Source organism: Tamandua tetradactyla, chromosome 16, assembly GCF_023851605.1.
Source record: "Tamandua tetradactyla isolate mTamTet1 chromosome 16, mTamTet1.pri, whole genome shotgun sequence".
Taxonomy (NCBI): Eukaryota; Metazoa; Chordata; class Mammalia; order Pilosa; family Myrmecophagidae; genus Tamandua; species Tamandua tetradactyla.
The window spans coordinates 8,672,230-8,693,535 of NC_135342.1; the positions used below are offsets into that span (position 1 = coordinate 8,672,230).

The 21,306-nt window shown below is 40.5% G+C and overlaps 1 long non-coding RNA gene across 1 annotated transcript in view; it reads left to right on the plus strand.

The window, feature by feature from the left end:
- LOC143658688 (uncharacterized) overlaps window positions 1–12,962 on the plus strand; it is a 39,155-nt gene extending 26,193 nt beyond the window's left edge. Inside the window, exons 2-3 of the long non-coding RNA XR_013163292.1 lie at window positions 8,946–10,018; window positions 12,237–12,962. This is a non-coding gene — a long non-coding RNA (uncharacterized LOC143658688). The remainder of the gene's footprint in view (window positions 1–8,945; window positions 10,019–12,236) is intronic.
- The last annotated feature ends 8,344 nt before the right edge of the window (window positions 12,963–21,306 follow it).

Consider the following 21,306-nt stretch of genomic DNA (forward strand, 5'->3'; position numbering starts at 1 on the left):
CATATGGCGAACACAGTCAGGGCTTCTCTCTTGGTTGGAAGTGCACATGGTAATCAAGGGTCATCTTCTAGTTTTCTTTCCAGCTCCCTGGAGGCATTTTCCTTCTTCATCTTCAAAAGTCACTGGCTGGTGGACTCTGTGCTTCTTGGTTCTGCAGTGTTCTCTGTTGTGGCTTTCTCTTGTGTCATTCTTCTCTTCAGTCTCTGAATCTTCTGCATTCTCCAAATGTTTCCTCTTTTATAGGATTCCAGTAAACTAATCAAAAAATCATCCAAATGGGTGGAGCCACATCTCTATCTAATCAAGTTTAATACCAACTATTGATTGAGTCACATCTCCAGGGAGATAATCTAATTTAAGTTTCAAACATATAGGGATTAGAAGAAATAGCTGCCTTTACAAAATGGGGTTAGGATTAAAACATGGCTTTTCTAAGGTACATACATCCTTTCAAACCAGCACAGCCAGGAAAGCCAACTCGCTTGGAACAAAATAGTCTCTTCAATAAATGGTGCCTGGAGAACTGTATATCCACATGCAAAAGAATGAAGGAGGGTGGGCCATGGTAGGGGCAGGCCATGTTGGTTCAGCTGGCAGAGTTCTCACCTGCCATGCTGGAGACCCAGGTTCAATTTCCCAGTGCCTGCCCATGCAAAAAAGAAAAAAAGAATGAAAGAGAATCCATATCTCACACCCTACACAAAAATTAATTCAAAATGATCAAGGACCTAAACATTAGATCTAAGACCATAAAACTTTTAGAAGAAAATGTAGGAAATATCTTATAAATCTTATAATAGGAGGTGGTTACCTAGATCTTACTCCCAAAGCATGAGCATTGAAGAAAGAAATAAATAAATGAGGCCTCCTCAGAATTAAACACTTTTGTGCATCAAAGAACTTTGTCAAGAAAGTAGGAAGACAGCCTATACTATAGGAGACAATATTTGGAAATGATAAGTCAGATGAGGGCCTAGAATCTAGAATATATAAAGCAATTGTTCAACTCCACAACAAAAAGACAAACAACCCAGTTATAAAATGGACAAAAGACATGAACAGACAATTCTCAGAAGAGGAAATACAAATGGCTAAAAGACACATGAAAAGATGTTCAACTTCCCTGGTTATTAGGGAAATGCAAATCAAAACCACAATGAGATATCATCTCATAACCACCAGAATGACCATCATCAATAAAACAGAAAACAACAAGTGCTGGAGAAGATGTGGAGAAACAGGCACACTTATTCACTGTTGGTGGGTATGTAAAATGGCACAACTGCTGTGGAAGGCAGTTTGGTGGTTCCTTAGGAAGCTAAGTATAGAATTGCCATATGATCCAGCAATGCCATTGCTAGGTATCTATTCAGAGGACATGGGGGCAAGAACACAAACCAATGTTTACAGCAGCACTATTGACAATTGTCAAGAGATTGAAACAGCTCAAATATCCATCAACAGATGAGTGGCTAAACAAGCTGTGGTATACATATACGATGGACTATTATGCAGCTGTAAGACAGAATAAAGTCATGAAGTATGTGACAACATGGATGGACCTTGAGGATATTATGCTAAGTGGGATTAGCCAGAAACAAAAGGACAAAAATACTGTATGGTCTCACTAATATGAACTAACATTAATGAATGAACTTGAAAAATTTCAATTAAGGACAGAGGCCATCAAGAGATAGAAATAGGGTAGATTTGGGGTAATTGGAGCCAAAAGTATACAAATTGTGCAACAGGACTGATTGTAAAAATTCAGAAATGGGTAGCACAATACTACCTAGTTGTAGCACAATAATGTTAGTACACTGAATGAAGCTGAATATGAGGATGATAGAGGGAGGAGGGCTGGGGGGCACAAATGAAACCAGTAGGAAAGATAGACAATAAAGACTGAGATTATATAATCTAGGAATGTCTAGAGTGTACAATGATAGTGACTAAAGTTACAAATTTAAAAATGTTTTTGCCTGAGGAAGAACAAAGGAATGTCAATACTGCAAGGTGTTGAAAATAGATGGCGATTAATATTTTAAAATTTTAACTTTTGTGTGAGATTAAAGCAAAAAATGTTTAGATGGTACAAAATTTATATTTTGACTAGTGCATTTCATAATAAAACTTATATGGACAGTTTAATTGAACACAATAAGTACATGGAAACTTGAATAGGGCATGAGATTTTGTAGGTTTGTCCAGAGTGATGCCCCAATAAATCCCAGAGTGATTTGAACAGTGAATAAAACAGTATTTGCAGAGTCCCCTTGGAGGAATGGTGAGAAAGTGGAAAAATTTAACTTCCCCATTTGGAGAATTCCTGGTATTCTCACAATTAGTGGGGACAACCAAATCAACAGGTGAGCCCTCAATCTTGGGGTTTATTCATATAAAATTTATACCCACAAAGGATAGAGTAAGCCAACTTAAAATTAGGCTTAAGAGTCACCCCCAGAAAACCTTTTTTGTTGCTCAGATGTGGCCTATCTCTCTCAGCTAACATGGCAAGCAAACTCACCAATTTCCCCCTCTCTATGTGGGACATGACTTCCAGGGGTGTAAATCTCCATGGCAACATGGGACAGAAATCCTAGAATGAGCTAGGACTCAGCATCAAGGGATTGAGAAAACCTTCTCAACTGAAAGGGGGAAGAGTGAAATGAGACAAAATAAAGTGTCACTGGCTGAGAGTTTGGAACAGAGTTGAGAGATTTTCCTAGAGGTTATTCTTACACATTTTATAGATATCCCCTTTTTAGATTTAGGTGGATTAGAGAGGATAGAGGGAAGTGCCTGAAACTGTAGAACTGTGTTCCAGTAAACATGGTTCTTGTAGATGAATGTATAATGGTATAGCTTTTGCAATGTGACTATGTGATTGTGAAAACCTTGTGTCTGGTATTCTTTTATCTAAAATATTGACAGATAAGTAAAAAATATGGATTAAAATAAATAAATAATGGGGGGGCAAATGTTAAGATAAATTGAATAGATTGAAATACTAGTGAACAATGAAAGGGAGTGGTAAGGAGTATAGAAAAAAATAGGGGAAACAAAGGTTAAAATCTATTGAATAGATGGAAATACTAATGGTCAATGAGAGGGAGGGGTAAGGGGTATGGTATGCATGAGTTTTTTCTTTTCTCTTTTTATTTCTTTTTCTGGAGTGATTCAGATATTCTAAAAAATGATCACAGTGATGAATATACTACTATGTGATGATATTGTGAGCCATTGATTGTATACTATGCATGAAATGTTTGTATATTAAGAATGTTCATGTTTGTATGTTGTTTGGTTTGATAATACAAAATAAGTTAAACAAAAAATAATACTCTGCCTACTTGTTCCCAGAGCTTCAAGTCAAAGGTCCCCATATCAGGGAACCATGCCAGTGAATTTAAACTAATTTGTAACAATGATAAAAGCTATCTCTCCTTTGCTGAGCATTCTGCGGCTTTTAATAACTTTTGAAGTCTTTTAATTTATATAGTTTGTTCCTTGGGAAGCCCCATCTCCATCTTGCTAAGAAAGGGATGTGAAAAGGTAATTCCTCACTTGAACTAAGTAGGTGGGCAGCTCAAGTGAGCAATGCTGTCCCTTACCTTAGGATGAATGGCCTCAGTTTCTATTCTGCAGCTGTGATTCTCCTCCACTTCATGTACTGACCTTCCACACCTGATGCTACATCCATAGCTGAAGCCTTACTCCATGTTTTCCTCACGTGCACCATTTGTGGATGACACCACCTATGGCAGTTATTCTTTGTTCAGCAAAGAATCAGCACAGGAAGAGAAAACCTATGACACAAAGTCAGAAAGCAAGGAAGTATCTGACCCAAGAGAGAACCAGAGCCCTGAGTTTATTTTTTGCTAGCTATTTTGCAGGTAAAGGGGCCATTTGTAGTTAAACTATCCATTGAACACCAGGGGGGGGTTCCTGTTTGCCTATAGGAGGTATCTTTAATTTTAAGAACAAAGCAGGAATTTCCCCATGAGTAGGAGGATATGTTCCAGATAAGTATGCAAAGCAGGCAGATATGCAAATGACACAGATAGGCAAAGTAGACAAACACCTTAAGCTGTTTTCAGCTTAACAAATAAACAGGAAGACAAGCTCAATAGTTTTCCACTACTTGAGGGCATATTAACACAGAGCAGGCTTACAAATGCTTTAACCATATCCTCCCCACACTATGGACTTTGTAATCCCTGAAGACACCATGTCTGCTCTACCTCATTTAGAATTTGAATGTCCCATGTAATATAGCACACAATATGTCAAGTTACTATATAAACAACCTTGATTTTCTTTTGTTCTACACAAACATGTGACATACATAGCAAGTTAGTGGAGTTTATCTGATGGAAAATATAATAAAACAAAATTAAGGAAAAAGAACTTTCTCAAAAATTCTTAGGTAAATTTGTCAGAATAGTCACTTCAACCAAATCCAACCTTACTTGTTGAGATGTGTTTTTTGATTACAGAGACTGTGACATTCCAGTATGTGGACATAGAACTCTCTGGAAAGGAGTGGGAATGTCTGGAAAGGAGTGGGAATGTCTAGACTCTCATGTTCAACAGGAGCATGAGGTTGGAGAACTACAAGAACCTGGTCTCCCTGGGTATCAGCATCTGCTCTTGTGGCTCTTCACATTTTCCTTTGAAAGTCCCTTGGGAGCCCCTACCTTACTTGATGGAGTTCCAAATCATTGCTCTTATTGGAGAGGTTGAAGTTGGTTCAGAAACAAAAAGCTTCATAAAGCAACATCCAGACTTAACATTCTCTGTCGTGAAATGATTGGCCCACTTCATGCTGGATCAGTGCAGCTTGTGGAAATTGAGTATGCACAAAACTTTATGACAGACTTTCTTGGTTAACAACTGTGCTTTTGATTCATTGTGTATTGTAAGAGAGCTAGATTTCTGTATATTTAAATTTTTCCCTAAGCATTCAGAAGGGAGTTGACAGTGTTATGTGAAAAGAGGGACAAGGCTTTAAGCCTCCTGGAACATTATATAGAAATAGAATAAACCAGGCTGAGGCTCTGAAGTTTCAGGAAGTAGGTTTTATTTTCTATGGCCATAGGGTTCAGCCAAGTAGCCTCTGAAAGTCTGAGCCCTGAACAAAAGGCAACCTTAGCTTTTATAGACTGTATTACTTGATAGAGATAAGGTAAATTTAATATGGTGACTGGCAGTGTTAGAGGACAAACAATTGGTCAGTTTAAGGAGCAAAGCAGGTAACAGAAGCAGATGAACTGTTAGGGGAGGGTCTCCATTCCAGGTGTCTTATCTCACTTGCCTGCAGTTTTACCCTGTCCTGAAGGCTAGGAGAGGGGGTTTCTATCCCAGGAATGTGTCTTATCTTGCTTTCCTGCAGTTTTACCCATTCCTGAAGGTCAGGAGAGGGGGTTTGGGGATTTTCCACAGAGAAGGCAGCTGAACCAGAAGAAGTGGGGGAGAGGACTGCCTTCTTTAAAGCCTGCTTGCTACAACAGCAGGCAAAATTGTGAAATATTTTCCTAGACCCATTTGTAATATCTTCTCTTTTCAGTTGAGCAAAGAGCTGGAGTTATTCTGGAAAAACCACAATATATTCCTTTTAAAAATGTTTTAAATAAGCAGGAATCTATTTCTGAACTGAATATTATCTCCTTTTGAAGCAAAGCAAAGAGCCATGGAATGTGTAGAGCCAGATGAAGATAGTGAAAAATCTAGGTAGTCAGAAAAGTCACAAGATGCAAAAATAGGTAAGAGCTCAGATGAGGAGAGAGCAAGCTGTGCTATTAAGGACTGTTTGGGAAGTCCCCCAGTGATAGAGGTCTATGTGAAAACAAAAGTTTCTTTTCTCATGCATTCACAAAAGATATTTTTCAATTCACCCACTGTGCTGGTTTGAAAGGATATATATACCCTAGAAAAGCCATGTTTTAATCCTAATCCCATTTTGTAAAGGCAGCTGTTTCTTCTAATTCTTATTAAACATTGTATGTTTGAAACTTATTAAACATTGTATGTTTCTCCCTGGAGATGTAACTTAATCAAGAGTGGTTGTTAAGCTGGATTAAGTGGAGGTGTGTCTCCACCCATTTGGGTAGGTCTTGATTAGTTTACTGGAATCCTATAAAAGAAGAGACATTTTGGAGAAGGTGAGAGATTCGGAGAGAGCAGAGAAGAACAACATAGCCATGAGAAGCAGAGAGTCCATTAACCAGTGACCTTTGGATATGAAGAAGGAAAATGCCCCCCAAGGAGCTTCATGAAACAGGAAGCCAGGAGAGAAAGCTAACAGATGATGCTGTGTTTTCCATGTGCCCTTCCAGCTGAGAGAAAGAGAAGCCCTGACTATGTTTGCCATGTACCTTCTCACTTGAAAGAGAACACCTGAACTTCATCAGACTTCTTGAACCAAGGTATCTTTCCATGGATGCCTTTGATTGGACACTTCTATAGACTTGCTTTAATTGGGACATTATCTCAACCTTAGAACCATAAACTAGCAACTTATTAAATTCCCCTTTTTAAAAACTGTTCTGTTTCTGGTCTGTTACATTCCAGCAGCTAGCAAACTAGAACACCCACCTTCCATATGAATTTATACTCCCACTCTCCACTGGTGCTCCAGCTCAAGCAGAGAAAGGCAAAGTCTTTCTTAATCCCTACAACACTCTTTACCTGGTCCCTAGTTTCATTTGGAGCTTTGGCTGAGGGGCTCAGATAGGACTGTTTCACAGGTATCCTATTCCCCTTTGATCTTTCTCTGACAAAATTCTATCATCTGCTCAGTTCTTGATCTACACACCACATCAGAACTGAGGCCTCTGTTGTCCTGACCCCAGTACCCGTGAAGGTTACTTTTCCATTTCACATATTTGGGAGATGACTCTGGAGATGAGAAGACACTGGCTTCTCTTCTTTTGCTTCTGGGGCCTCAGGGAACTGAATGAGGCTGTCTCTAGTTCTCTCCCTATTCAGATTCCTCAGTCATTTCTTCAGTTCTGCTTCTGCTACACTTCAGAAATGTGTGCAACATGGGAGTGGGTTGGATCTTCTGGAATTGTTACTCAGCGGTGCCGTAAAGATGGTGGACAGAGCCGTCCTTTGAACTTCAGTCCTGCACAGGACCCTATGTCAGTCTCTCAGGAACTCAGTCTGGGTTTTGTGGGCAGAGCCCACTGGACCCTCTTATAACCCCTACAAAAATCTGACCCCCTTACTTTACTCTCCTAATTTGTATTTTTCTCTCTACCTTGTCTGAGGATGTGGAAACACCTTGACTCTCTGTGATTTCACATTCTCCTGAGATTATATGACTTCTATCCCTGAAACTTGCTTTTGATATACACATTTCTACAGTCTAAAATTTTATTCTCTTTTTCTGCTGTGATTGCCCATGTTTTAGGGAATGGGACAACCTCTGATGGACTCCCTTGGTAACTTCCTACTTACCAAAAATTCTCAGTGGAAAACTTTTTGATTACTATATTATAATACCATCCTGCCTGTTCTAGTTTGCTAGCTGCCAGAATGCAACACACCAGAGACGGACTGGCTTTTAATAAAAGAGGATTTATTTTGTTAGTTCTTCAGAGGAAAGGCAGCTAACTTTCCACTGAGGTTCTTTCTTACGTGGAAGGCACAAGATGGTCTCTGCTGGTCTTCTCTCCAGGCCCCTGGGTTCCAACAACTTTCCCAGGGTGACTTCTTTCTGCATCTCCAAAGGCCTGGGCTGAGCTGCGAGTGCTGAGATGAGGAATGTCGAGCTGCTAGGTTGTGCTACATTGTGTTCTCTTATTTAAGCACCAGCCAATTATGTCTAACGTCACTCATTGCAGCAGACACACCTCCTAGCCGACTGCAGATGTAATTAGCAACAGATGAGGTTCAGGTACCATTGGCTTGTGTCCGCAGCAACAGAACTAGGTATGCTCACCTGGCCAAGTTGACAACTGAATCTAATTAACACACTGCCAAATACAGAATCCTCCCCCCCTTGAATCCACTGAATAGAGTGGTCAGCATATCCCAGGATGTTAAGATTGAAAATATCAGGAAATTCTGCAGATCAGTGGGTCTAGTTGTACTTCTGGTATTTGTGGAGTGTCACAATATATCTCAAGGGAAGTATTTCCGTGTTGATCAAATATACTATGGTCATCCTCTTTGAGCCAGCAATCATAGTGGAGGAATTTGTCCTAGGGAGAACATTGCCCAAGTTCACAACCTTATATATCCAAGAGACTGTTGATCAAATTTGTTCCTGCTACATCGGTCATCCAAGTGTGTGCCACTCTTCATTCAATAAATAGGACTTTTACACATAAACTCAAAGGGAACCTTTGAAGTTGAATAATGTCTCCATTTTTAAAAAAGTTTTAATTTTTTTAAACATAACAACATACAAACACAAACATTCTTACCACATGATCATTCCATTCTTGGTAAATAATCAATAACTCACAAATATCATCACACAGTTGTATATTCAGTACCATGATCATTTCTAGAATATTTGCATCAATTCAGAAAAAGAAATATAAAGAAAAAAAAACTCACACATACCATACCCTTCACCTCTCCCTCTCATTGACTGCTAGTATTTCCATCTACCTAATATATTTTAGCCTTTGTTTCCCCTATTTTTTCTTTACCCCTTATCACTCTCTTTCATTGATCACTAGCATTTCAATCTACTAAATTTATTTTAACATTTTTTCCAAGGTTTGTCCTTTTTCCTTCTGTGTTAGAGGAAATCCTAATGTATTTTTTATTTCCCCCCTATTATTGACATTAGTCTGCCAGTTTCCTTTTGTCCTAATGTTCTTATTGTTTTTACATGTTTTTACCATTTATTATGGTCAATTTTCACTTTAGACAATTTGATGATCCTGAACCCTGAAGTGTCTAATGTGAGGTTTCTTCCCTCACAGAATCCTTCCAGGCCTATATCATTCCAAACAACTAAGAAGAGATCTTCAGTGGCTGCTGTTCTCACAGACTGACCACCTGTTAAGACACCTGACATAAGAGCATTCAGCCTAGTACAATTGGTCATCAAAAGAACCTAACCTGAGCACCTTACCCTCACATCATTGACCAGCTAAAAGATGTGATGGACTTGGCTAGCTCTTCTCATCCTGTTCTCAAGAACTTTTGCCAAGAACCAAGCAGACATTCAATTGGCTTGATGTTTTATCTGAGGATGTTCCCCAGTCTTCCAAGAAATCACATGCCCAGGACATGTCATCAATCTCCCAGTATGAGTCAAGTTTTTTGATGTGGATTCAAAGCCTAGGTTACAGCCTGTCACTCAAATATTCCTGAACTATGAGTTCAATATAAAAGAACCAGGTCAGCATTCTTTTGAAGTCTCCATCCAGACATGCCAGAATCCTCTATTTAAATCAAGAATCATCCCCTTCCTGACATCCCAGCATAGTATTCATATACATCATCTGGGGTTTTTCCAGACTCTCCAGCCTCCACCAGTACAACTATACATGGAGCCAATGAGGTACACCAAGTGACAATGAAGACATTTGTCCTGGTGCCAGGTATTAATTTTCAGCCTCCATTCAACACTCATTACCAGGCCTCCAGCACACCCAATCACTCACCATTCAGCCATGTTCTGGGCCAGCCACACAAAATGGCCTTCATGAGCTGGAAAAAAAGATTGAGGATCTCTGGATTCAAAAGAGCTGCTACTGCTCTCCTTCCTGAGAAGCCTACATCTCCTGCTCAGAGCCTTAATATCTTAGCGGTATCTGAGGGACACTCTACCCATGTCCCAGTACATGCTGTCTATGATCTCTTCTTCTCTTGGACTATAATTCTGGATTCCTCTATTGAGGAAAGTGACTGGGAGTGACATTTCCTCAGGACAAAGAAGACTGAGCCACCAGCTTCACATGACTTGGAGACAACTTAAGGACTGTAACATGAAAAGATGAAAGGAGCAGAGAGCATCTGATCAACCAACGCTGTGGTGTGTGTTCAAATGGTGAGATGCCAAACAATATTGATGGATGAATGGATAGACACTGCTTATTAAACTTCATAAATATAAGTCATATTTTATATGGAGCTGATAAAACAGTCATATGTCATTTTGTAAATTAGACAATTGTATAAGGAACTGAGTCAATAAGAGTTAGAAATATTAGACTATATACTTGGAATCTCAGGTAGGACATGAGATTTTGCTGGCTTGTCCAGAGTGATGCCCCAATGAATCCCAGAGTGATTCAATCAGTGAGTGGAAAAGTATCTGCAAAGCCCCCTTCAGGGAATGGTTGAGAATGGGGAGAAATTCCACTTCCCCAAGTTGAATTCTTGATATTCTCACAAGCAGTGTGGACAATCAAAGCTATGGGCTGAACCCCCAGTCTTGGGGTTTGTTCATATGAAACTTAACCCCACAAAGGATAAGTCAAGTCTACTTAAAATTTAAGCCTAAGAGTCACCCCCAAGAGAGCCTCTTTTGTTGCTCAGATGTGGCCTCTCCCTCCAGCCAGCACAATGAGCAGTCTCACCACCCTCCCCCTCTCTATGTGGGACATGACTCCCAGGGGTGTGGACCTTCCTGGCAATGTGGGACAGAGATCTTGGAATGAGCTGAGACTCAGCATCAAGGGATTGAGAAAAACCCTAGAATGAGCTGAGACTTAGCATCAAGGGATTGAGAAAACCTTCTTTTCTCAAAAGAGGGAAATGAGACAAAGTGTCAATGGCTGAGAGATTCCAAACAGAGTTGAGAGGTTATCCTGGAGGTTATTTTTATGCATCAAGTAGATATCATCTTGTTATTCAAGATGTAATGGAGAGGCTGGAGGGAACTGCCTGAAAATGTAGAGCTGTGTTCCAGTAGGCATGTTTCTTGAGGATGATTGAATAATGATACAGCTGTCACAATGTGACTGTGTGATTGTGAAAACCTTGTGTCTGATGCTTCTTTTATCTACCATGTCAACAAAGGAGTAGAGCATATGGAATAAAAATAAATAATAGGGGGAACAAATACTAAAATAAATTTAGTTTGAAATGCTAGTGATCAATGAAAGTGAGGGGTAAGGGGTATGGTAGGTATAATCTTTTTTTTTCTCTTTCCTGTGTTTATTTCTTTTTCTATTGTCTTTTTATTTCTTTTTCTGAATTAATGCAAATGTTCTAAGAAATGATGAATATGCAACTAAGTGATGATATTGTGAATTACTGATTATGTACGTTGATGTTTTGTTTCTTTATTTTTTAAATAATAAATAAACTTTTAAAAAAAGAAATATTAGACTATAATGTCAATAGAAAGCTATGAAGCTTATCAATATTTGTGTGCAAATGACTGAAATTTGCTTAACTCCATAAAAGGGACCCAACTATGGGTGTGTAAAGGGCCTGCATGTTTTAAACAGTTCGGTCTCCTGAGGCTAGAATTTTTTATTCAGAGGATAATTTAGAGGATATCTTAATGGGGAATATTCTCTAGTTCTTATATATTCTGTTATTAAAAATCATTGTAAAATTGCATTGGCTTAATTTTTCTATATTAATGAAATTATCTGCAATATGTATGACATGTTTTATAGTAGTTTGGGTACTTTCCTCTCACTTCACGCAATTTTAAAACTTCCAAAAAAAATTTTAATTCACGAAAATTTATTTACCTGACAGTAAAGAGGACTTTGGTATATACAGTGTGTGCTGCATGAACCTGGAGTTTGTAAGAAATACAGACTCTTAGGTATAAGCCAGCCCCACTGAATCGGTAACTATCCTTTAATTCTAGGTGTTTCATATGCATACGAACGTGTGATAATTATGAAAAATCGATTTTTCTTCATTTGTCTGCACATCTGAGTCATCTGGTGTTTTAAAGATACTGTCTGCGTTCCTACCCGCAACAGCAATTGTTTCATATGTAAATATTTTTATAAGCCAATGCAAAGAGCCAAAGCGCTACTGTAAATAATTTATTTTTAATATTTTTAAACAAACTGCCTGTTTTAATTTCTTACTAAAGGCAAACTTGCTTAAAATTCCCTCAGTTCCTCAGGGAGCCGCCGGTGGAACTGCCATTCTGTAAGCCCTCTTACCGCGAGGCCAACTGTCCTCAGCGAGGGTGACCCAGGTGGGTCCCTCGTGGCCAGGACGGGTCCCCTAGAGGAAGGGAGGTTTTACCCCACAGCGCTCTGACATCCAGATGGGTCTCCTTTGGTTCGTAGATTCCAAACCTTCCAGTGTCACATCGGGGCTGTCAAGCCCGGGAGACTCAGCGAAAGGAAACCAGAGACAACGACCCTGCCACCACAGCCGCGCATGCCCGCTGAACACCAGCGCGGCTGCGCACCTCGGCAACTGGCTTCTTCCAGCGAACTCGCTCCCCACGGCGCCTGCGCTGCAGGAGCATCCCTGGAATCTGGGCTTTCGACCAAACCTGGGCTTGTGGATTTACCGTTTCCAGTTCTGTCTGGACCAAGCTCAACTTGTAGCACCTGTGCTAGCCATACTTAAACCTGCCCACAAGAAAACTGAAGACTCAAATTCCTTCACTAGAGAATTCTAGCAAAGATACCAATCTTACAAAGCCCTTTCAGAAAATACAGAGGAAATTTCCCGACATCTTAACTGAGGCCGGAATTACGTGATAAAACTCGGCAAAGCATTACAAAAAAATTTCCAAATGAAATGTAATATTTTATTTGTAAGGGAAATAAAACTGAGAGTAATTTAGGAATATAAGATTAGGTTAACATTTGAAAATCAATATAATTCACCATAGTAATCCATTCACTGGAATATTAAATCATTATCCTCTACCTATAGGAAGAGTTGTGGGGGTCCACGGAGGGCAGCGTAGAGATGAAACAGGATTGAGGAGAAAGCTGCCCTCTACCTCAAACGTACAATAAAAACAATTTCATATAGATGAAATATGTATTTAAGATACAAAATACTAAAAAACATTAAAATTTGTTTCATTATAATTATTACTTGTTAAATTAAGCAAAGGTCAAATGACTGAAGTCAAGAACCAAGTACTTTCATTTTATTTCATACAGTATTATATATTTAAATATTGTGTGTATATGTTGATAAAGAGATTCCATGAGTAGGTGAAAATGCAAATAAGAAGTTGGAAGAAATATATAAAACTATATGTCAATATATACAACTTTTCTTATTTAAATTTCATTAAATATTTAAGTGTGGGGCCCGGAAAAAACTACTCATTATAAACAGCCTGCTAAGATGGCCTTCATAAGTTCCAGCAGAACATGATACAGCATAGCTTGTGTAACCAATGATGTAATTAATATACATATCTCTAATCATGTATCCCATGAATGATGACACCCATTGGTAAAATGCCACTTTTGTGTAATTTAATAGATAAAGGACTACTGCTTTGTAAGAATCAGAGCTGAGGGAAATGATTAAAGATGACCACTCTACCAGCGGCTCCTCGAGCTTTCTTTCAATTTGCTATGAAACCGGAGTGACCGCTCCTTAAGCAGGGACCTGACAATGGGCGAGTTAGCAGGATGAGTGGTGAGTGGCCCCTCCGCCCCAAAGGAAGCTGGACTGGATGGGATGTGGGCATCCACAAGCTTGTGGCATTCCATAGCAGCTATTTTTGCTGCAGTGTTCTGCTCCAGAGGCTTGGGATCATATGAATCCCACCCCACAGGGGAGTGCCAAGGCCTTAAAGGACTTTAAAGTTCACATCCAGGTTCCCCAGCGCACTGGCTTTGTGGAAGGAGTTGGCCCAGGAAGAGTGATTCACTAAGCTAAAGGGGAAAAGGCAAGCTGAGCCCCGCTCCCTGTGCTTAAATGATGTTTTACATTCGAGCATTGGGAGTGACATGGACTTCATTAACTGACATGCTGGCTGCGTATCCCAGGTGGCTGGGGGGCCAGGGGACTGAAGGCCACATGTAGAACTTTCAATATACAGTGTGTCTTGTCCCTAGTGGATATGGGAGCAGAATGCACATTGTTCTATGGAAACCCAGACCAGTTTGATGGCCCTCTGACTCACACTGATGGATATGGAGGACGCAGGGTCCATGTGAGACAAGCCATGGTAGTGCCTGGCATTGGTTGCTTGCTGCCCCTAGCCTACATAGTACATATATCTGCTATTCCTGAATATATATTAGGCATGTTTTTTTTTCTTTTTAATTTTTTATTAATATAATCCATCAACATACAATGTGAACATTCTCAATTTATGAACATTCCATACTTGGTGTGCAATCAGTGACTCACAATATCATCACATGTATTGTATATTCATGTTCTAGTTTGCTAGCTGCCGGAATGCAATATACCAGAAACGGAATCTTTTTAAAAGGAGAATTTAATAAGTTGCTAGTTTTCAGTTCTAAGACCAAGATAATGACCCAATTACAACAAGTCTATAGAAATGTCCAATCAAAGATATTCGGGGAAAGCTACCTTGGTTCAAGAAGGCCGATGAAGTTCAGGGTCTCTCTCTCATCTGAGAAGGCACATGATGAACACAGTCATGGTTTCTCTCTCAGCTGGAAGGGCACATGGTGAGCAAGGCATCATCTGCTAGGTTTCTCTCCTGGCTTCCTGCTTTATGAAGCTCCCTGGGAGGCATTTTCCTTCTTCAGCTCCAAAAGTCACTGGCTTGTGGGCTCTTATGGCTATGTTGTTCTTTTCTGGCTCTCTCTGAATCTCCCAAAATGTTTCCTCTTATATAAGACTTGAGAAACTAATCAAGACCCACCCAAATGGGTGGAGACATGTCATCACCTCACCACCACACTTGATTGAATCAGATCTCCAGGAAGATGATCTGATTATAGTTTCAAACATACAGTATCGAATAGGATATATTCTACCTTTTTGAAATGGGATTTAGATTAAAACATGGCTTTTCTAGGGGACATAAATCCTTTCAAACCAGCACAATTCATAACCATGACCATTTCTCAGAACATTTACATCACTCCAGAAAGAGAAATAAAAAGAAAAAAGAAAAAATCATATGTACCATACCCCTTACCCCTCCCTCTCATTGACCACTAGTATTTCCCTCTACCCAATTTATTCTAACATTTTCTCCCCCTATTATTTATTTATTTTTAATCCATATTTTTTCCTAATATGTCCATACTGTAGATAAAAGGAGCATCTGAACAAGGTTTTCACAATCACACAGTCACATTGTGAAAGCTATATCATTATACAATCACCTTAAAGAAACATGGCTACTGGAACACAGCTCTACAGTTTCAGGCACTTCCCTCTAGCCTCTCTAATACACCTTAAACTAAAAAGGGGTTATCTATATAATGCATAAGAATAACCTCCAGGATAACCTCTCAATTCTGTTTGAAACTCTCAGCCACTGACACTTTGTCTCATTTCTCTCTTCCCTTTTTCAGTCAAGAAGGTTTTCTCAATCCCTTGATGCTGAGTCCCAGCTCATTATAGGATTTCTGTCCCATGCTGCCAGGGAGGTTTACACTTCTGGGAGAGAGTGGGAAGGCAATGTCCCATGCAGAGAAGGGGAGGGCAATAAATTTGCTTGCCAGTATTGGCTGAGAGAGAGAGGCCACATCTGAGCAAAAAAAGAATTCCCTGGGGGTGACTCTTAAGCCTAATTTTAAGTAGGCTTAGCCTATCCTTTGCAGGGATATGTTTCACATGGACAACCCCCAAGATTGAGGGTTCAGCCTATTGATTTTTTGTCCTCACTGCTTGCAAGAATATCAGGCCTTCTCCATATGGGGAAGTTGAATTTTCCCTCTTTCTCACCATTCCCCCAAGGGGACTTTGCAAATACTTATTTATTCACTGTTCAAATCACTCTGGGATTTATCAGGGCATTACTCTGGACAAACCTACAAAATCTCATGCCCTACTCAAGGTTCCTTGTACTTATGATGTTCAATTAAACTGCCCATATAAGTTATATTAGGAGAAGGCATGGATATTTTACAAGGATTGACTTTCAAAACTACCCAAGAAGAATTTCTGTTATGGGTGTGAGTGTAAAACCTGTGCTTAGAGATCATCTTCACCATTCCCTGGTGCCCCAAAGAATTGTTAAGGTGAGGCAATAACAGTTATATACATAGTCCTACTATGTACCATGGGTTGGTGGCTCAGAACTTGGATACTTTGCAATATAAGGATACAGTGTCTTTTATATCATTATATAAATTATATTACACTAACCTCTCATTCTCTTACAGATCTATAAGAAGCTGCAGACTGCCTGTGTCATGCATTAGATATCTGGAAATAGGCAATCAATGAGGTCAAGGTCCAAGGGCCTAGATTGTCTGTTAAGTTTTTGTGAGTTCTCTGGTTGGGTAAGACCAAGGTGATCCCAGAAGCCATGATACATAAGGACCAAGCATAAAGAGACAGACCACAGTAAAACAGGTTACAAGCTTTTATAGGCCTCTCAGAGTACTAGAGAGTGTTTGTCTCCCATTTGGCTCGGATCTTGTATCCTTTGTATGCCTTAATTTAAAAAGGTACCCCATGGGGTAGGAGAGGAGATCAAGAACACACTTTTGTGGTAGCAAAAAAGGCAGTAGTACAGGCTCAAGCACTACAGGTGGTAGATAAAGCAGTTTCTTTTCACCTGGACATGACAGCCCATGAAGCAGGCTTTGATTAGGTACTCTAGTAGTACAGGGCAGATGCAACATCCCCATAGGACTTTTTTTTTTTGAATGGGCAGCCACTGGGAATTGAGTGCCACTGGAGACTGCCTGGGTCTCCAGCATGGCAGGGAAGAACTCTGCCACTGAGCCACCATTGCACCACCCTCCCCATAGGATTTTATTTCATTGTCAGGCACCAGGAAACAAACCCAGGTCTCTGGCATGGCAGGTGAGAACTGTGCCTGCTGAGCCACCATGGCCCACCCTCCCCATAGGATTTTGGCCCCAGTTATGGAAGGTAACAGAGGTGAGATGCTCCCACATTGAGCAGAATTAGCTGCACTGCATGCAAGTGAGTCTATTACAGGCCTGTAATGGAAGATCAGCAGAAATTGCAAATAATAAAGGCAACCCACACCCCCCATTGGATGGCAGTGGGTTTCTGGTCCAAGATTGGGCCAAAGATCTGGCCAGGATTGAGCCAAAGGTCTGGATATACAGTGGACACAGCATGTTCCGTGCCTGCTGTGGGAATAATTGAAAGGTACAATGGCCTCCTGAAAGAGGAGCTTCGGGCTTTAGCTCCAAAGGAAAGGACATTGAAGGGCTTATTAAATGAATAGCCTCAGCATACAGACTACTCCCCTTTAAGCTTGGTAAATAAGGGAATGAGTCTTGCTCTTGCACATACAAGTGGAAGTGATGTGTTGGAAAGACCAGTGTGTGGGAAGGAAGTCTACTATTATCAGCTCCCCATGTTTTGCAATCAAGAACAATGAATGAATGGACCTGGCCATGGAAAATATTTGCAGAAGCCCCTTCTTGAGTGGTATGTCTTTTGCCCTGGGATGACATGATAACCTGAGGTTTGCAGATGCAAACTTGGGTTGAAGGGTAACCAGCTCTTGTATATGTGTCCCTTCCTAATAATGGGGAAGGTTATTTGCTTTGTGGAACTTGTGCCTTGCATCCTGATCATGCTAGCATGGCCTGAGGTGACCTGGTTTGGTACTCCCACCTGAGGCAGAAAACCCTGGCTGCCACTATTCTTTCATAGGATAAGCAGATAGTCTGCATTAGGACTGAAGGATGAAATTTGTCTCTAATGGTTTCTAAAGCATTATTATCTTTCTGATCAGGCTGATTGCAGCTAACAGTCTGGTGGAATGGGCACATACCTATGCTAAGGTCCACAATTGCTGGGTGTGTACTGAACTTCCAGCAGATGCAGCTGAAGGGCTCCCATGGCAGATAGCACCAGCCACTGAACAGAACTGGTCATGGTTAGAAAAAGATAATTGCAGTTCTCCAGCTTGGGAAGAAGTACAGCAAGTAATTGATGCTTTGCTCATCCAGTACATGGACAATCCTCCCACCCCCTTTTGTGGATATGCCATCCAAAATGGTTGGGGATGGCTTATGGCTGAACATGTGGATTTAAAAGAAAAGCACCATGGTGCCCTGACCAACATCAGGGATTCCCCCAGTGGGTAGCAGGGTGGAATTCTGAGTCTTTTTGTAGTAAGAACATAATGTCTACACTTTCCAAAACGTGGTGGGATGGCCACCCATATGTAGGAATGGATGAAACTATCCAGGTGAGAAGGGTTGTTTTGCAAAACAGAATGGTTTTAGATATTTTCACGGCTGCTCAAGGGGAACTTGTGCAATGTTACATGTAGAATGTTGTGTGTATGTTCTTGACAATCAGGAATCTGTTGAAGGTGACTTGCATGAAATGGATGAGGAAGTACAAGCCTGTTGCTTCCTATGAAATGGCGCTCAAAGGATATTAAGGAATGATGAGAAATAAAGAAAGAGAGAGAGAGAGAAAAGAAAGGAAAGAAAGAAAGGAAGGAGGGAGGGAGGGAGGGAGGGAGGGAGGGAGGGAGGGAGGGAGGGAGAGAGAGAGAGAGAGAGAGAGAGAGAGAGAGAGAGAGAGAGAGAGAGAGAGAGAGAGAGAGAGAGAAAGAGGAAAAGAAAAGAAAAGAAAGAAAGAAAGGAGACAGATGGGTTCAGGGGGTCTGAAGCTTAACTTTAACAAACAACAGATATCAGACAATTTTATTCTTAACCAGATCCTGGTTATATACTGCAGGATGACAATAGGTGTACATGCATTTCCTGAAGGAAAAAAGTTTTTATCTTTCAGTGTTCTTCCTTCATACTTAAAATCACCATTTGGGGTAAACCAGCATTCTCTTCCTCCTAGACTGTCTTACATAAATCAGATAACATAAAGCAGCTTGCTGCCGCCACCACCCTAATGCCATCTGCTCCCAAGTAGTTCCGCAGGTCTTATGTTAATCCTATCTCCTACAAGTACAAGCCATTCACTCCCTCTCACAGGATCCTTTATGGTCTTGGTGGAACTCCATGACAGAGACTTGGCCCTGAGTAATAGTAACCTTAGCATGCCTATCCAGATTTCTAGTAATAATTTGTTGCTCACTTTATTGTTGTTGTGGCCTATGGGCCCAAGGAGCAGTCCTGTGGGATAAGGCATGCCCTAGAATGCAGGCCATTTAAGGGGCAGAGTGTGGGGCCCAGAAATATTGCTCATTAAAAGCAGCCTGCTAAGATGGCCTTCATAAGTTCTGGGGGAACATGATACAGTATAGCTTGGAACCAATGATGTAATATGCATGTATCTAATCATGGATCCCATGACTAATGTCACCTGTTGGTAAAATGCCACTTCTGTGTAATTTAATATATAAGGGACTATTGCTCTGTAAGCATCAGAGTGGAGGGGAATGAATAAAGATGACCAGTCTGCCATCGGCAACTCGTGGTTTCTTTCAATTTGCTACCAGACCAGAGTGACTGCTCCTTAAGCGGGGGCCTTGCATTAGGAATATTTTTTCATGAAATGGCTTCACATATAGTGGACAGAATGAATGTAGGGCTTTGCTGGAGTGGTGATGCTTGTCTCTTGGTGACAGGGATTGATGCCTCTCAATGCACAAACCTCTGTGTCCCCTCTTATGAAATCCTTGGTGTCTTCATCTCATTGCTTCTGCCAGAATCCAGTCCCTTTCCTTACTTCTTTCCCAACTTTACTCTGGGCTCAGCACCAAGAGAGCCCACTGAGAGAAAACATGTAGTTGAGAGACCAGTCTTACTGGGGCCCAAGAATCCCACATACCAAGATCCCTCCAAGTCTTCTCATAAACACATTCCATCACATCCTTTGCACCCTAGTCTCTGGAAGGAGGAGAAAATATGCCCCAACCTCAGTCTCTAAATCTCCTTGGACCTTGGGATCTCCAAACCCTTCTCAGCCACTAAGCACCTTGCCCCCTTCCCACTCACTGGAAGAGTGACCTGCTTGCCAACATGTTCCCTTTGGTACTAAAAAGTAAGATCCTAAATGTCATATTATATCAGATATCCTTGGAACTGATTTTTGCCTTTCTGGAGTTCATCCTTTCTGATATGATCTCTAGTTCTGTTGATAAATGGAGAGATGTATGATCATGGTTTTCCTTAGCATTTTGAGTATATTTAAGAGAGCTGATTTAAAGTATGAGCTTCCACAGGGATAAATTCTGAAAATTTCTTATTTGTTTATTGATATTTCTCAAGTATTTTTGCAAAGACTGTTTTGTGTTTTTTTTGTTATGGGGGTTGTGTGGTTTGAAACTGTTGTGTACCCTGGAAAAACCATGTTCTTTAATGATATTTCAATATTGCAGGGTGTAAACTCTCTTGGTTATATTATGTCCACAGAGATGTGGCATGCGCAGTGTGGGTGTGTCCTTTTGGTTAGATAGAGATGTGAATTCACCCATTCAAGGTGGGTCTTGGTTTGTGTACTGGAGTCCTTTAAAAGGGGAAAAAATTTTGAGGAACCTCAGATGCAGACAACTGGCAAACAGAAGCAACAGAGCTGACAGAGCCAACATGAGAACCAGATGCTTGGAGATGCAGGGCCCATCAGACTTTGCCACGTGCCTTCCCATGAGAAGTAGCCAATAAAGGAACCACCACAGAAAACAGAGGCTGAAACCAATGGAGCCTTGGAGCAAGAAACCAGTAGATGCCAGCCAGGTGCCTTCCAGCTGGCAGAGGTCTTGTGGATGGCATCAGCCTTTCTTGAGTGAAGGTACGTCATGTCGATGCCTTGACTTGGAACATTTTCATGGCCTTAGAACTGTAAAGTTGTAACATAATAAACTATTTAAAAGCCATTTCATTTCTGGTAAATTATATTCTGGCAGCTTTAACCAACAAATAAAGATTTTGGTACTAGGATGGGAAACAGAATCTTTAAAAATTGACATTTTCAACTGGTTTTCTACTCTGATTAGACTCAAAGATACTAAAGACTGTTTCCAATAATCAACATGGCACTGACTGTCCATAGCATGAGTTGGCAAAACAGATATGAAAAATATCACCATTTCATTCTGCTTATATGAGGCAAGATTCTGGGTGATGGTGTTTTGATACCTTAATGGAATTTTGTGGAGTTAAGAGGCATAATGATGTTGGATGGTTGTTCTTAGATTTGCTGAATACAGTTATGAGGAGAAGGGATGAGTTGAAGGCCCCAAATTTTCAACTTAAACACCAAATAAAATATGTAAATGTTTCCATGTGTACCCTGAAACAAAATCTTATTTCTTGTGGTCACAGA